This window comes from Aotus nancymaae, unplaced genomic scaffold, assembly GCF_030222135.1.
Source record: "Aotus nancymaae isolate 86718 unplaced genomic scaffold, 86718_ANA_hifiasm-v0.15.2.pri h1tg000011l, whole genome shotgun sequence".
Lineage (NCBI taxonomy): Eukaryota > Metazoa > Chordata > Mammalia > Primates > Aotidae > Aotus > Aotus nancymaae.
In genome coordinates, this window is record NW_026988422.1 from 53015511 (window position 1) to 53028842 (window position 13332).

The 13332-nt window shown below is 42.2% G+C and overlaps 1 protein-coding gene across 4 annotated transcripts in view; it reads left to right on the top strand.

Moving 5' to 3' along the window:
• The first annotated feature begins 6937 nt into the window (after positions 1-6937).
• EXD2 (exonuclease 3'-5' domain containing 2) overlaps positions 6938-13332 on the top strand; it is a 43138-nt gene continuing 36743 nt past the window's right edge. For 2 of the 4 annotated variants that reach the window (XM_012438134.2, XM_012438138.2), the window contains exon 1: positions 6938-7031. The gene's annotated coding sequence lies outside the window, so the exon portion shown is untranslated. Of the gene's footprint in view, positions 7032-10150; positions 10260-10408; positions 10514-13332 lie in introns of all 4 variants that reach the window. The other 2 variants (XM_012438137.2, XM_012438135.2) reach the window with 2 other exon arrangements.

Here is a 13332-nt window from a genome sequence, read left to right on the forward strand (position 1 = left end):
ATTGAGAGTACAGAAAGCTTCCATATACCCCACACCCAATTTCCTTTATTTTATTTTATTTTATTTTTTGAGATGGAGTCTCAATCTGTTGCCCAGGCTGGTGTGATCTCGGCTCACTGCAACCTCCACCTCCCAGGTTCAAGCAATTCTCCGCCTCAGCCTCCTGAGTAACTGGCATTATAGGCACCTGCCACCATGCCCGGCTAATTTTTGTATTTTTGTAGAGATGGGGTTTCACCATGTTGGCCAGGCTGGTCCCAACCTCAAGCGATCTGCCCACTTCAGCCTCCCAGAGTGTTAGGATTACTGGGTCACCACACCTGGCTTCCTCTATTATTAGTATCTTATCTTAGCACGGCACATTTGTCACAACTAATGAACCAATATTGATACATTATTACCTAAAGTTCATACTTTACTCAGATTACTTTATCTCTTACATAATGTCCTTTTTCTGTTCCAGGATCTAATCAAGGACACCACATTAGTCATCATGTCTCCTTAGGCTCTTCTTGGCTGTGACCGGTTCCCACACTTTCCTTGTTTTTGATAACTTTGATGGTTTTGAAGAGTGCTGGTCAAATATTTGGTAGCATGTCAGTCAATTGGGATTTTTTTTTTGTTTTTGAGGCAGGGTCTCACTCTGTCACCCAGGTTGGAGGGCAGTGGCATGATCTTGGCTCACTGCAACCTCCTCTTCCTCCTCCCAGGTTCAAGTTGATCTTCCTGCCTGAGGTTTCCAAGTAGCTGGGACTACAGGCACACACCACTATGCCTGGCTAATTGTTTTTAAAAAATTTTTTATAGAGACGAGGGCTCACTGTGTTGCCCAGGCTGGCCTTGAACTCCTGGCTTCAAGTGATCCACCCACCTTTGGTCTTCCAAAGTGCTGGGATTGTAGGTGTGAGACATTACCCAACCTTAATTGAGTTTTGATTGATATTTATCTCCTTATTAGACTAGGGTTATGTGCGTTTGGGAGGAAAGCCATAGAGGTGAAATGCCAATCTCATCAAATGTATTAATTAATGCCATTGTTCTAGAATTTTAGAAGGAGGTGGGTTGTGTGTGATTCAATCTATTAGCTTTAACTGGAGATCTCTTTCTGTGCTCTTTGCTCTGTGACTAGATGTCAGCTGTCCATCCTCTACCCTCCACCTCCAGCAGGCCCACAATTCACCTTTGTGACTTGTGGATGCAAAATCCAATAGGTATTCAAATTCCTCCAAAGAATCCGCTGGATCAAAAGGGTTAGAGAATGACATAGACTTTCCTGAACCTTACCTGTGGAAGATAGAAGATGAAGTTACATAACGTTCACAAACCCCATAGCAAAGGACTTAAATTCACCTCCCCAGACATTTTAAACATTTCTTTATCCCCTAAAGTCTCTTCTCGGTAGATATCTTCTTTCCAATAATTTTGGAGCCTTGCTGATTCCTTTCTCAATCTTTGAATGACTCATTGAGCCTTCTAATTCTTTATCCTTTTACCCTACAAAGCAATTCAGCTCAGCCCCTCATTCTGCCCCAAATATACCACTTATTGCAGAATGAAAGACATGCTGATTCACCAGTCTTTCAGCTCTCATTTTGGTGAACTTGCCCTTGGTGTGTGTGTGTGTGTGTGTGTGTGTAAGGGTGACTCACCTTTATTCTAAGAGGCTTTAGTGAATTTCTTCTAAATTAAGAAGAGGTAGAGATGTATGTGCCTTAGGAGAAAAAAAAAGAAGTTCTCTAAACCACCAAAAACCTTTCTCACTTGCTAACATTCTTTTTTGTGTTTTCAACTAGCTCCAGAGCTTCTTGAGTGCACAGACAATAGCTATACATTTTATAATCTTTATAGTACCTAATAATATTACCCAAATTTATAGAGGAAAGGAATCACTGGGCAGAAAGGATGGATAGAATATCATCGGAAGAGGCCAAGCACAGTGGTTCATACCTGTAATCCCAGCACTTTGGGAGGCTGAGACAGGAGGATTGCTCGAGGCCAGGAGTTTGAGACTAGCCTTGGCTGCACAGCAAGACCTTGTCTGTAATACAAATTTAAAAAATTAGTTGGGTGTGGTGGTGCACTCTGTAGTCCCAACTACTTGAGAGGCTGAGGTGGGAGGATTGCTTGAGCCCAGCAGTTTGACGTCGCATTGAGCTATGATCATGCCACTATACTTCAACTGGCCTGGGCAACAGAGCAAGACTGTTTCTTAAAAAAAGAAAAAAAATCAATGGAAGGAAAAATTTTTCAGAAAGAGTTTATCAGGCAGCGATTCCTCTAAGTTTTGACTTCCATCTTCATCTTCTACCTTTTTTGTGTATCTTCAGTGCTGGGCATTGTATTAAATAGGTTTTAGTTGACTGGTGTGGCATGCATTTATTATTAATATCTTTGTTTTCCCGTATCAGTTAGGGATTGGATTCTACCACTAGTAACATTGACTGCAGTGACTTAAGAAAATTAGAGGTTTGTTTTCACATGTAAAAGAAGTTCAGACCAGGTACGGTGGCTCACGCCTGTAATCCCAGCACTTTGGGAGGCTGAGGCGGGCAGATCACGAGGTTGAGACCAGCCTGGCCAATATGATGAAACCCCATCTCTACTAAAAATATAAAAATTAGCTGGGTGTGGTGGCATGCACCTGTAGTCCTAGCAACTCGGGATGCTGAGGCAGGAGAATTGCTTGAACCTGGGAGGTGGAGGTTGCAGTGAGCTGAGATCATGCCACTGCACTTCAGCATGGGTGACAGAATGAGACTCCATCTCAAAAAAAAAAAAAGAAGTTCAGAGGTAGGTTTCTCAGGGTTAGTATGGAAACTACAGAAGGCATCAGGGATCCAGGCTACATCTACTTCTACATTCCATCTTTCTAAGTACCTGGCTTCCATGTTTAAATTGCCTCTGTGATGGCAGAGAATTGTTGGAGCTTCAGCTATCAGGTCCTAGTCTAAGGAAGGAAGAAGTGGGAGAGCAATGACAAAAGGCAAAAGAGGCCTGTGGGAGTTATCTGTCCCCTCTTTATTTATTTGACAGAATTTCAGTCTGTCTGCCAGGCTAGAGTGCAGTGGTGCAATCATGACTCACTGGCACCCTTGCCCTCCCTGGCTCAAGGAATTCTTCCACCTCGGCCTTCCAAGTAGCTGGGATTACAGGCACACGCTATCATGCCCAGCTAATTTTTAACTCCTTTATAGAAACGGTGTCTCCCTATGTTGTCCAGCCTGGTCTTGAACTCCTGGGCTCAAGTGGTCTTCCCGTCTTGGCCTCTCAAAGTGCTGGGATTACAGGCGTGGGCCGCCACACCTGGCTTGTCCTCTTTGTCCCCTTTTACTTTCTTTTTTTTTTTTTGAGACAAAGTCTCTCACTCTGTCACTCAGACTAGAGGGCAGTGGTGTGATCTCAGCTCACTGCAACCTATGTCTCCCGGGTTCAAGCAATTCTCATGCTCCAGCCTCCTGAGTAGCTTAGATTATAGGTATGTGCTACCACATCTGGCTAATTTTTGTATTTTTAGTAGAGATGGGGGTTTCACCATGTTGACCAGGCTGGTCTTGAACTCCTGACCTCAAGTGATACGCCCGCCTTGGCCTTTCAAAGTGCTGGGATTACAGACGTGAGCCACTGCACCCAGCCTGTCCCCTTTTTAGAAACATTACCAAAAGTCTCATGCAAAAACTTTTGCTTATAACTCATTGGCCAGAACTTAGTCACATGGCCATACCTACTCCTAATGAAGACAGCAAGTTGTATTTTTTAAGTGCAATTTTTTAATGCCCCTGACTTTCATTGCTAAATGGAAAGGGAGAATGGATACTAGGTGGGCAACTAGCACTTCCTACCACAGTTCCTCTTGAATTTTCTGCACATGATGTTCCATGAATCCCTAGCCCAGTGCTTGACGTTAAGTTGTCCTTGGAATGAATAAACAAATGAAGAAAGCATTTTAGATAAATCAAGCAGTTCACACAATGACCTTTTTTTAAAAAAAAAATAGTTGACTTTGTTTCTAGAGGAGTTTTAGGTTTACAGAAAATTTGAACAGAATATGTAGAGAGCTCCCACATACCTCCCCTCATTACATACAATTTCATCTATTATTGACAACTTGCATAAGTATTGTACCTTTGCTACAAAATTATACTGACACATTATTAGCCAAAGTTTATAGTTTACATTAGAGTTCACTCTTCATGTTGCACAGTTCCATAGGTTTTCACAAAAGCATAATGTCATGTATCCACCATTGCAGTATCACACAGAATAGTTTCACTGCCCTAAAAATCCCCTTGCTCCAGCTATTCTGCCCTTCCTCCTCCCCTGGAATCTCTGGCAACCATTGATCTTTTTACCATCTCTACAGCTCTGCCTTTTCCAGAATGTCATATTGTTGGAACCATACAGTATGTGGCCATTTCAGACTGACCTCTTTCACTTAGAAGTACACATTTAAGGTTACTCCATATTTTTGTGTGTGTGTGTGTGGCTTGGTATCTTCTTCCTTTTTAGTTCTGAATAATATTCCATTGTAAGGATGTACCAGTTTGGTTATTCTTTTACCTACTGAAAGACATCTTGATTGTTTCCAGCTTATAAATAAACCTGCTATCAACATTCATGTGCAAGTTTTATGTGTGGTCCTAAGTTTTTAACTCATTTGGGTAAATAACCAAGGGGATGACTGCTGGATTGCATGCTGAGACTATCTATCTTTACCTTTATAAGAAACTGCCAAACTGTCTTCAGAAGTGGCTGTACCATTTTCCATTCCCAAGAGCAATGAATGAGAGTTCCTGTTACTCCACATCCTTGGCAGAATTTGGGGCTGACAGTGTTTTCGGGAGGCTGAGGTGGGTGGAGTCAAGGTCCATGAGGTCAGAAGTTCAATACTAGCCTGGCCAAGATGGTGAAACTTCGTCTCTACTAAAAATACAAAAATTAGTTGGGTTTGGTGGTGGGCGCCTATAATTCCAGCTACCTGGGAGGCTGAGGCAGAGAATTGCTTGAACCTGGGAGGCAGAGGTTGCAGCAAGCCAAGATCGCACCACTGCACTCCAGCCTGGGAGATAAGAGTAGACTGGGTCTCAAAAAAAGAAAAAAAGAAAAAAAAAGACAGAAAGAAATAGAACATTACCAGCACTTTGTGAGCCTCCTCATGTTCCCTTCCAGTTATTACTCCCCTAAGATTAGTCACTATATACAATGACTTCTAACAGCAGGGACATTTGGGTAGTTTCCAGTTTGGGGCTGTTAAAAGTATGAGCTTTTTTTTGTACATGCCCTTTTGGTGAATATATGCAGACGTTTCAGTTGCATATATATAACTAGGAGTGAAATTATTTTTTGTTGTGTTTTTGAGACAGGATCTAGCTCTGTCACCTATGCTGGACTGCAGTAGTGTGATCACAACTCACTGCAGCCTCAAATTCCAGGGTTCAAGAGATCCTCTTGCCTTAGCCTCTGGAGTAGCTGTGACTAGAGGTGCATACCACCGTGCCCAGCACTTTGGGAGGCCGAGGTGGGAGGATTGCTTGAGGCCAGGAGTACAAGACCAGCCTGGGCAACACAGTTAAACTTCCTAAAGTGCTGAAATTACACCTTGAGGCACTGTGCCCCACCTAGGGGTGAAATTGTTGGAACAAAGGTTTTTCATATATTCAGCTTCAGTTGATACCACTAGTTTAACAAAGTGATTGCATCAATTTAAGTTCTCTTCCGGAGCATATCAGAGTTGTGGTTGCTCCACAATCTTGCCAGGTATATGATGGCATCTCATTGTGGTTTTAATTTGCATTTCTTCTTTATCTTTTATTTTTTAAGGGTTTCGAGATGGAGCAGATAAAAATTCAGGGAGTTAATCCTCTATGATAGCTGCAAATTTCTTCCATAGGTACTTATTCAATGGAGTTTAAAACATTTGCCCCTGAATTGGAGACAATATAATGTACAGAATGAGGGCCACATGCTTTGCAATCAGATGCATGAGGTTTGATTTCTAACTCCAGTGCTTACTTGCTGAATTACCTTGAGGAAGTTATTTAACCTTTTTCTATTTTATGTAAAATGGCACTAATAATAGTACTGCATCATAGGGTTGTTAGGGGGATTAAAAGAGAAAAAGTAAGTAAAATGCATTGCAAAGCTCCTAGCAACAGGTGAACACAAAGTCAACAAATGGCAGCTATTATTATAACTTATATTGGTTATTTATGCACATCTAATTTCTCCTTCTGTTTTACACATTACACGAGAAAGGAACAGCATGCATGTAGCACACATTAACTGCCTCACATAAAATTAATTGCTAATAAAGACTGATAGGATGAATGATTTAATTTATAAACAGAAGGTACTGTGGTTATTACTATAAAAGATGGTGTAGGTTGGGCATTTTGCAATCCCAGCACTTTGGGAGGCCAAGTAGTGAGAATCGCTTGAGACCAGGAGTTCGACACCAGCCTGGGCAATGTAGGGAGGGAGACAGTCTCTAAGAAAAAAAAAAAAAAAAAAAAAGAGGGTAACATAAAATTATTATAGTGACTATAGGATAATCAGTACTGGTAATAAGGACTACATTACTTAAATACAGTGTTTTTCCTTCTATTTACTGTCATCGTTGAACAGAAAAACAGTACACAGGATACTAAAGAATGAAAAGTAGATGTCCCAGATAGCATTTGTGAGGGTTCTGAAGGGTTCTCCCTTCAAAGCCAAAACCAGAACACAAAAATACCATCCCAGAAAAAAATGCGTCACTTTTCTGAAGACGACATTAAGCCCTTGGAATTTTAACAGATCCTTTGTTCAACAGAGGAGAGAGACTGGGGTAGGCAACACTCGCCCCAGTAGCTTCCGTACAAGATGGCGTCGCCCGTTCGCACACCCCAACTGGGATTACGCCCTCTAGGCCTGCCGCAGGAACGGAAGTGGTTACGGCCCTAGTGAATCCGGGTGGGTTCGCGCAGGCGGCCTCACAGGTTCCATCTCTTTAACGTGAGCCCGCGGCAGGTGTGCGGGCCAGTCCGAGACCGCAGGTAAGTGAGGCTGAGGGGCCGGCAAGGCCTCGCGCCGGGATTGTGCTCGGGACATAGGGGCTTCCAGTGCAGACCAAGAGGGGTCGTGGAGCGGGGGATATTACCGTGTGCGGAGGTGACAATGCGGGGACCTAACTGTCCCGGAGCGAGTTGGCCCTGCCCCTCTCCCCGCCCCTCGACGTGACCCTCCTCACCCACGTCGCCCACGCGGGGCGACTGAGCACCCAGGTGCGCAAGGAGGGCCTCACCCCTGCCCGCGGCCTCCCACGCCCTCTTGGGCCTCTTTTCCGACCCCCTTACTCTGTCTCCGGGAGTCCCTACCAGACCTTTCGGGCTGCGTGTCCCAGTCAGCTAAAAAGGAGGCCCCGCCCGCGGCACCTGGTAGCTCCTCGGGCGCTGCGGGTTCGAGGCGGCCACAGCTGGTGTTTTCTCCCCTGGATTAGTGGGAGCCGCCACCCCCCGCTACCATTCCTGTCCTCCCGGACCACACCCTGCTCTGGGCCTGGTCGGGAGCCACCTCTCGCTTTTCACATCCCTGGGATGGATCAAAACTTAAGAAACTTAATCATTATTTATTACAAAATTGACACCTGCTCCTTAAAATACAAACAAGCATCCTTCGATAAGCTTTTGATGTGCTTTTGATATGAATACAATATTCAGACTCCTCTATATACCCTCTCCTCAAAAACACAAAATTATACTTTTTTTTTTTTTTAAGTTCTGTTACAAGGATAGAAGGAATTGCCGTGAAAGGTTTTTTAAATCATAGGAATTAGGAAGTGGGGGTCGGGGCGCAGGGGGGAAGATGGATTAAATTTGGTCAAGTTGAGCTTGTTTTAAAAATGTGTTTTTTAAATATTCCAGTTATAGTCCATGCATAAAGTCTTGTAACAAAAGTATGTAAAAATGTTAAACAAGATAGATTCTTCTTAGCTTGCTGTGCTCCTTGGTGGTGAGGGTGGGGAGTGAGGAAGACAGATCCTCTTTGATTTTTTTTCTCCATCTCCACCTTTTCTTCTTTACCAGTCCCTTTCCCACAAAATAAGAACTGTTGTCAGTTTGGGTGTATTTTTCTTTGCATTTATTGACAAGTATGTGTACGTGTAAGATATACGTTTGTAAGCTTTCATGTTAAACTTTTACAAATATGTATGTTTTATGCATTCTGCAACTTGACATTTTATGCTTAAAAATGGGTCTTGGAATTTTTTCTTTGTCAGTACCTAGAGATCTACCTATTCTTTCTACTTGCTCTGTAAGTTCCATGCTTATGTAAGATTCCATAGATTGTTTCCAGCTTTTTAATGTTAGACACAGTGTGGCGGAGAACATCCTTCCACACGCCTCTGTGCCCATGTGAGCATTTCTCAAGGATGGGTACCTGCAGGTGGAATTGCTGAGTGGGCGAGTATGGACATATAGGAATGCCAAACTGCCACCCCCAGTGTATAAAATAATTTTCTCCATGCTTTTTTTTTTTTTTTTTTTTTTTTTGAGATAGAGTCTTGCTTTGTTGCCCAGGCTGGAGTACAGTGGTGTGATCTTGGCTCACTGTAGCCTCCACTTCCTGGGTTCAAGCAATTCTCCTGCCTCAGCCTCCCAAGTAGCTGGGATTACAAGTGCCTGCCACCATTCCCCGCTAATTTTTATATTTTTAGTAGAGACGGAGTTTCACCCCGTGTTGGCCAGGCTAGTCTCGAACTCCTGACCTCGAGTGATCCACTGGCCTTGGCTCACTGTAACCTCTGCCTCCTGGGCTCAAGTGATTCTCCTGCCTCAGCCTCCCAAGTAGCTGGGATTACAGGAGTGAGCCACCGTGACTGCTCCCCCATGCTCTTTTGAACATTTAATGGTATGAATCTTTTCTATTTTTCCCAATCTGATGGATGGAAAAGCGATTTCTCATTGCTGTTTTAATTTGCATTCACCTAATTACTATTGAGATTGACTATCTTTTCATGATTGATGGCCATTTGTATTTCCTCTTTTAAGAAACATCTCTATTGGATTTTCTTTTCCTTATTATAGTAGTATTTTATATGTTCTGGATTTTGATCTTTTGTTATTCATATATATTTATAATATTTACTCCTTATTGCTTTTTTTTAAGTTGTGGCTTGTCTTTTAACTATATGGCATCTTTGTTGAAAAACAAAGTTTAAAATTTTAGGTTTTAATTTATCAGTCTGTTTTGTGTGTGTTTGTATTTTGTGGCTATCATTCCCAATCTGAGTGGTTGTTAAATGGGAGAGATTTTTGCTCTCAGGGTTATTTGGCAATGTCTGTAGACATTTTTTATTTGTTCTACTAGGGTGGTGCTGCTATTGGTTATCTAGTGAGTAGAAGACAGGGGTGCTTCTAAACATCCTACAGCGCATGGGAAAGCTTCCCACAACAAAGAATTTCACCAGCCAAAAATGTCAGTTATGCTGAGGTTGAAAAATCCTCCTCTACTCTTTTTTTTTGAGATGGAGTTTCGCTCTTGTTGCCCAGGCTGGAGTGCAATGGCATGGTCTTGACTCACTGACACTTCTGCCTCCCGGGCTGAAGCAATTTTCTTGCCTCAGCTTTCCGAGTAGCTGGGATTACAGGCATGCGCCACCACACCCAGCTACTTTTTATAATTTTAGTAGAGATGGGGTTTCACAATGTTGACCAGGCTGGTCTCAAACTCTTGACCTCAGGTGATCTGTCCACCTTGGCTTCCCAAAGTGCTGTGAGCCATTGTGCCTGGCCCCTCCTCTACTCTTAGAAAGAGCAGGGTTTTCTTCTAAAACTCTGTTTTCTCCTCAAAGTTCTTCTTGTGGGAATAGTTGAGTTTTTCTTTAATTCCTCCGGAATTGTGTGTAATTGTTGTTTTCCAAACACTGTCACTTTGAGTAGTCCGTTCATTCTTGAGCCATTAATCTGAAATGTCACACTTATCATGTACTAATTTCTTTTTTTTTTTTCTTCTTAATTTTTATATGTAGAGATAGAGATGAGGTCTTGCTATGTTGCTCAGGCTAGCTTCAAACTCCCAGCCTCAGGAGACTCTCCCACCTTGACCTTCCAAAGTACTGGGGTTACAGACATGAGCCACCTTGCCTGGCCTCATGTACTCATTTCTCTTACAGGGTCTATTTCTAGACTTACTTCTGTTCTGTGGCTTACTTTTCCAATTTGCTGGACCAATACCACAACATCCTCTATTAAACTGTATGTTATATGTTGACATCTAATAAGGTAAATACTCCATCATAATTATTTTATTGGAAGTCATATACTATATGAGCTTATGTCCTCTATTATTTAAAAAACAATATTTTGGCTATTATTAGTTTCTTTTCCAGATTAATTTTAGAGTCAACTTGTCAATTTTTTTTTCTTTTAAGAGGTAGAGTCTCATTCAGTCACCCAGCTGGAATGCAGTGGCAGCCTTGACCTTCTGGGCTCAAGTGATCCTCTTGCCTCAGCCCCCCAAGTAGCTGGAACTTCAGGTATGTATCACCATGCCTGACTAATTTTTGTATTTTTTATAGAGACGAGGTTTTGCCATGTTGCCCAGGCTGGTCTTGAACTCCTGGGCTCAAGTGATCCACCCGTCTTGGACTTCCAAAATGCTGGGATTATAGGCATGAACTACTCCAGCCCAAAATCATTTTTTAATGGCCTTATTGAGATGTAATTCACACACCATACAATTCATTATTCGAAGTGTACAATTTGATGATTTTAGTATATTCACAGAGTTGTGTAACCATCACCATAATTAATTTTAGAGCATTTTTACCACAAGTCACTCCCTCAGGGAGTAACTCCCTATCCCTATCCCCTAAAGTCACTCCCTATCCCTGACTCCCCTAAGACCCCAGCCCTAGGCAACCACTAATATTTCTGTCTTTCTAGATCTTGGTGTTTTGTATAAATGGAATCATAGAGTATGTGGTTCTTTTTTTTTGAGACAGAGTTTTGCTCTTGTTGCCCAGGCTGGAGTGCAGTGGCGCGATCTTGGCTCACTGCAACCTCCACCTCCCAGGTTCAAGCTATTCTCCTGCCTCAGCCTCCCGAGAAGCTGGGATTACAGGCATGCGCCACCACGCCCAGCTAATTTTGTATTTTTAGTAGAGACGGGGTTTCTCCACATTAGGCTGGTCTAGAACTCCCGACCTCTGATCCACCCGCCTTGGCCTCCCAAAGTGCTGGGGTTACAGGCATGAGCCACCGCTCCCAGCCATCAATGTGTGGTCTTTTGTGACTGGCTGCTTTAACTTCAGATAATGTATTCAAGATTCATCCATGCTACAGCATGTATCAGTTCTTCGTTCCTTTATATTACTGAATGAAGTTTCATCCTATTTCGTTTTGTAGGGCTGTGGTCAAAGTAACACAAACTGGTGGCTTAAAACAACAGAGATTTATTCTCTTGCAGTTAAGGAAGCTAGAAGTTCAAAATTAAGGTATCAGCAGGTTCGTGCTCTTCCTGAAGGCTGTAGGGGAGAATCCCACCTTGCCTCTTCCTAGTTTCTGGTGGTTGTAGGCAATCCTTGGCATTTCTCAGTTGGCAGTTGCATAACTCCAGTCTCTGCCTCTGTCTTCAAATAGTCACCTTCTCTGTGTGTCTGTCTCCACGTTGGATTCTCTTGGAGTACGTCTGTTTCTTTTCCTCCTCCCGTAAGGACACCAGTCATAGTGGATTAAGGGCCCACCCTACTTCGGTATGACCTCATTTTAACTTGATTACATCTGCGAAAACTCTGTTTCCAAATAAGGTCACATTCACAGGTACCGGGGGTTAGACCTTCAACATAACTTTTTGGGGAATATAGTTCAACTCATAACATACGGATATACTGTATTTTAATTATCTATTCATCAACTAATTGACATTTGGGTTATTTGCACTTTTGGGCAATTATGAATAGCTATGAACTGTAGTATGGGCATGTGTTTTCATTTCCCTTGGGTAGATACCTCCCAGTGGAATTGCTAGGTCATATAACTGTCAGACTGTTTTCCAAAGAAGCTGTACCATTTGACATTCCCACCAATGATGGATGAGATTTCTAATTTCTCCACATTATTGTCAGTTTATTTGTCTTTTTTTTTTTTGAGAGACAAGGTCTTACTCTATTGACCTGGAGTGCAGTGGAGTGATCAAAGCTTACTGCAGCCTCAAACTCCTGAGCTCAAACCACCTTCCTCAGCCTCCCAAGTAGCTAAGTCTATAGGCACGCTACTACTCCTGGCTAATTTAATTTTTTTTATATAGAGGCGGGGTCTCACTATGTTTCCCAGTCTTGTCTCAAACTCCTGGCCTCAAGTGATCCTCCCACCTTGGCTTCTCAAAGTGCTAGAATTGCAGGTGTGAGCCACCATACCTGGCTTTATTTGTTTTTGAATAGAACCATCCTACTGGGTGTAAAGTGGTATCTGATTGTGATTTGGATTTGCATTTCCCTAACAGCCAATGATATTGAACATCTTTTCATGTACTTATTGGCCATTTGTATTACCTTCTATCAGGAAATGTCTATTCAGTTAGCTGGACGTGTCTCTTCAGTTAGCACAACTGTAGTCAAGAGGCTGAGGCAGAAGGATCACTTGAGCCCAGGAGTTTGAGGCTATCTTGAGCTATGATTGCATCACTGCACTGTAGCCTGGGCAACAGAACCAGATCTTGTCTCTAAAAAAATATATTAAAAAACAAATTGAAGAAGAAAAATACCTAATCAGATCCTTAGCCAGTTTTTAAAATTTTTTAAATTATTTGATTGTAAGCAATTTATATATATTCTGGATATACACCCTTTCCAGATACATGATTTGTAAATATTTTTTCCCATTCTGTGTGTTGTCATTCTACTTTCTCGATGGTTGATTCATTCTTTTTATATGTATGTGTAATTTCAACTTTTATTTTAAATTCGGGGGTACATGTACAGGTTTGTTACATGAGTATATTGTGTTATGCTGGGGTTTGGGGTATGGATGAGTCCTTCATTCAGGCACTGAGCATAGATAGTTTTTCAGCCCACAGCCCCCTTCACTCTCTTCTCCTCCACTCTAGTAGTCCCCAATGTCTGTTGTTCCCATCTTTATGTCCATGTGCACTTATAAGTGAGAACACGCAGTATTTGGTCTTCTGTTCTTGCATTAATTCACTCAGGTCGTTAAAAATTTTTTTTTTAACTTTTTAGGCTTTTTCGTTAAAAGCTAAGACACAAATACACACATTCATGTTAGCTTAGACATACAGAGTCAGAATCATTGATATCACTGTCTTCTACCTCTACATCTCATCCCACTGGAAAATCTT